The following is a 4,220-nucleotide window of genomic DNA, read 5'->3' on the forward strand; positions in this document are numbered from 1 at the left end:
AAAAAAAAAAAAAAAAAAAAAAGATGATGGCTTGTTGTCCTAAGGATAATCAGGCAAGGTTATTTGTTTCCCTACACGATCCCACAGACTCACAGAGTTGGAAACCAAAGCAGCACTTCTGGTTTTCCACAACAAACCAGCCTCTGCCTTGGATAAATCAGCCTTCCATGGGATAAGCACTTCTACCCTCTCCCAGCTTCTCCACCATGGAGGAGAGTTGCTTGGCTCCAGCCCTTGCCTATGTTCAACATATCAAAAAGCCAGCCTCCAGTAGGCAAGCCCACCTGCCAGAAACCAAAATGCAACCTCAGCCGAAGGGACAAAGTGCACCCCCAGCTTTAACAGAACAGTCCGGTCCAGCATCTCATAGTCTGAAGAGCTCAGCAGAGCACAGAGATTACAAATTGTTAATGAGGCTTCTGAAGGGCAAATTTCTTACTGTTGCAAAACATTAAAGGGAACAAAAATAGGATATGTGCCATTATTTTTTTTAAATCTCCTTTGTGTTGTAAAAAGATATAAAATGTTTCCCCCCCAAGCTGTTTGGGGTTTGCTTTGTTTTATTTTTTAATACAGAGATGATCTGTCTGCAGAAACTGGTTACTGGGGCCTAAAATTTAAACTTCAGTGTAAAAACAATTCTTCTAGTACTTGTCATTGTAAAGATATCTGTGGCCACAGACAGACATGATGTTTGAAGCACCCCAAGCGCCTCTAAAGCACTCCAAGCAGTGAGGGTACAGATATTCCAAAGAAGCAGTTCAAAAATGGCTAAAGCACATAAAAATAATCCTTGAAAAAAAGCAACATATTTAAAGAGGTTCCTGAAACATCTTCACCCTGAGGATGATAGGGGCTTGCTCAGTCTTCCAACATCCCACAGTGCTCCACTCCCCACCCCTCAAGAGAAAGCAAGGCAGGCAGCTAGTGAGCAATCTTGTGTGCTTGGCTGTCCTCAGAAACTTCTGGAGGCTGAAAGACATAAAAGGATTTCCTGTTCTCCAGCCTCCGGGCTGAAAAACACTACCACTGCTTGCTTTTGCAGACATTTTGAAGTGCTCCAAGTAGGAGGAGGCATGGCTACATGTCCACACAAAGCACTCACGATTTGAAGTGCTCCAAACTGGAGCAGAATTTGTAGCATTTCAAATGAACGTCTATCCACACCCTGTAATCCATCAACGGTTAGAAATGCAGTACTGTCTGTCCAAGTCTACAATCAGTCAATAACAAGCCTTGAGAATTATAAACCACCCCATTCACCTCTCGGTGGCGTTAACTCTGAAACTTAAAACATGAAAATTTAGATGTCAATCTAATTGTTTCTGCTGGTATATTTAATAGAAACATTCATGTAATAGACTTACCTGTCCAGCTCAAACTGCCTTCCTAGAAGTCAGAAACACAAACCCTTCCTGGTCCAGCTGGCAAAAACTCCCAGCACTCCCCACAGCCATTCCTGTAAAACTGCTACATTTCTGTGGGTACAAAATTCTGCTGGATATTTAAAACAGAAAAGACAGGAGTAATATAAAATGGAAGTGGTGTAAAAACAAACAACATAGGCATTAAAATTGATTGCTTTATTTTATAGACAATTCATTAAAATCCCTTATTTTTTAAATGGAAAGGAGACTGCCCCATAATTTCCAAGCCACTCCACCAAAGTACCACAGAACTAAGGAACAATGAAAAAAGACTTTAGCTCCAGTTTCTCATGTGTTACATATGGTTTTGCTTCCTGCTAGGGATAAATATAAAAATGAGGCAAATTGGAACAAGAGATAATTTGCAGGACATTATCAATGCAACAGCCTGCAGGTTCTCTGCAGGTTGAAACAAGAACCGTAGAGGAGAAGATTTGGAAGGTGATGCCAGGAAGCTTGCAGCAAGCTCCATGTGCTTGGGAAACTGCACCACAGCTCTGAGCAGACAAAGCATGACACACCTGCAAGTAGCAGCACTGAATACAGTGCACTTAAACTAAAGATCCAAGCTGACAGTCCAAAAGGAGTCCCTTCATTATTGCACTGAGCACTGAGCATGAAACAAGCAAGCAGCTTAGGCTACAACATTTGGTTTTGTTTAAAAAAAAACAGGAGAGGGAAAGGAAAATGGACAAGGAGAAAGACCTAACCAATTAATATGGCATTCTGCAAGGGAGGACATTCTAGGACAGGAACTTTTTTTGAGGAACCAGAAATAGAAACCAGCTAAAAGCAGAAAGTGAATTTGACTTGAAAGTGGCCAGTTCATTGTCATCAAACAAAATAGCAAAAATAAACAGCAGAAAGAAGGAAAAGCAAGTTCTATTTTAAAATGCTCCTAGTGTTAAGGTATTAACAAAACACTGGTTAGGAGGTTTAACTCTGTGTGCACAACACAGAGACCCAGACAGAAATTTTCATCCATATTTGTGAAGGTCTCAAAATCCTATAAAAATGTTTTCTGTTTCTGTGTTACTAACCCAAGGGGAAAAATAGTCTTGCAAGTTATTCCTAGCACTTCTTTGTAGCAGGCATGTTTTTCTTCCCAGTAAGTCAATGCATCAAAAAAGGTTGATGGTTTCCCAAACAGTACTGAAACAAATAAACCCAAAAAAAGTGTATAGGAAGGATGAATAATCAGGCCTTCCTGGTTGTTGATCTGTGATACACTAGACAATTGCAGCAGAGGAAACATTCATCTTAGACAGGCACACAGCTTCCTCTGGTGTTTCACTGCGGCATTAAACCAAGTGCTGAAAGCTTTCCCAATCAGATGATTTTCTTTCCCCTTTGAGTCATAGAAGTGACTTTTGTTTGTACTTTACCTGCTTAAACAAACAGCAAGTGCTCTGTGGTGTATTCCAGGGGCAGAACAGGAAATTTCTCCCAACATGCAGTGACAGCTCAAAACATTCAACCCTGTTGGAAGTTAGCAACATGAGTAAATAGAGGAGCAGATTGGCTAGGTCATAGGTAAATGACCTACCATCCTCCAATGAGATTTCACTTTTCAGGTTGGGTCGCTGGAATTCTAACACTGCTGTTAGGCCAAGAGCAGAGATCCTCATGCCTGTGGTATTTGCTCAGAGGGCATGACCACTTCGGGCAAGTCTTTCATGTGAGTCAGCTTTAGCTGATCCATGGGAAAATTCCTTTGTGTTGTCAGGCAGGGTTTGTTCACAGTTTCAAAGGATAATCCGACTGAAAGGAAAATACATCTAAATTTTAGCATATTTGGGTCAACTGTTCAATTAAATCTAGTACAAAGCAAAGGACGTTCATTTTTTTTCCCCTTTCAGAGTCTGTTTTAATAACGAGACTCATCTATCAAAAATCTGCATTCTTTAAACTACCTCCTTCTAGTATTGGATTCCATGTGATCTCAGCCCCAAATTGAACTTCCTTGCAAGGAAATACAGGAACATTAGTCACACAGGATAAAAGCATGTCACACCTGTCTACCCTGTATAAGATACACTAACAGCCTGATCCCACATATACTGACTCTGGTGAATAAGTCCTACTTACAAAAAGAATCCAGCTGGCTTCACTGGGAGCATGTATACCAGGCTTGATCCAATGCCCATTGAAGTGGTGCTCTGGAGAAGTCCTCAAGGACTGGAAGAGGGCCAATGTTGTGCCCATCCACAAGAAGGGCAGGAGGGAGGACCCAGGTAACTACAGGCCAATCAGCCTAACTTGCATCCTAGGGAAAATCCTAGAAAAGTTCATCAAGGAGTCCATCTGTGATAAGCTTGCAGAAGGTAAGATTCTGAAAGAGTCAGCATGGCTTCGTTGCGGGCAGGTCTTGCCTTACCAATCTCATCTCCATCTATGACCAGGTAACTCGCCACCTGGACACAAGAGAGCAGGTTGACATTGTATACCTAGACTTCCAAAAGGTCTTTGATCTAATATCCCACTATGTCCTCACGAGAAAATTGGAGGGTTGTGGGCTTAACTCCGAGACAGTCAGGTGGGTGAGAAACTTGCTGCAGGATAGGACCCAGAGAGTCGTAGTGAACAGATCCGTGTCATCCTGGCGAAAAGTGGGCAGCAGCATCCCACAGGGGTCGGTGCTCGGTCCAGTACTTTTCAACATCTCTTTAATGATTTAGATGTGGGGGTGAAGAGCTCACTGGCCAAGTTCACAGACAACCCCAAGTCATGGGGAAGTGTGGTCACGCTTGAAAATAGGCTACAGTTACATGCAGACCTAGGCAGGCTAGCAAG

At 42.3% G+C, this 4,220-nt stretch overlaps 1 long non-coding RNA gene across 1 annotated transcript in view; it reads right to left on the bottom strand.

The window, feature by feature from the left end:
* Positions 1-495: 495 nt before the first annotated feature.
* LOC109296567 overlaps positions 496-4,220 on the bottom strand; it is a 10,458-nt gene continuing 6,733 nt past the window's right edge. Inside the window, exons 2-4 of the long non-coding RNA XR_002096987.1 lie at positions 2,813-3,188; positions 1,368-1,497; positions 496-972 (exon numbers count right to left, since the gene is read on the bottom strand). This is a non-coding gene — a long non-coding RNA (uncharacterized LOC109296567). The remainder of the gene's footprint in view (positions 973-1,367; positions 1,498-2,812; positions 3,189-4,220) is intronic.

This window comes from Gavialis gangeticus, unplaced genomic scaffold (assembly GCF_001723915.1).
Source record: "Gavialis gangeticus isolate Ggan-Ray unplaced genomic scaffold, GavGan_comp1, whole genome shotgun sequence".
In the NCBI taxonomy this organism is placed as follows: domain Eukaryota; kingdom Metazoa; phylum Chordata; order Crocodylia; family Gavialidae; genus Gavialis; species Gavialis gangeticus.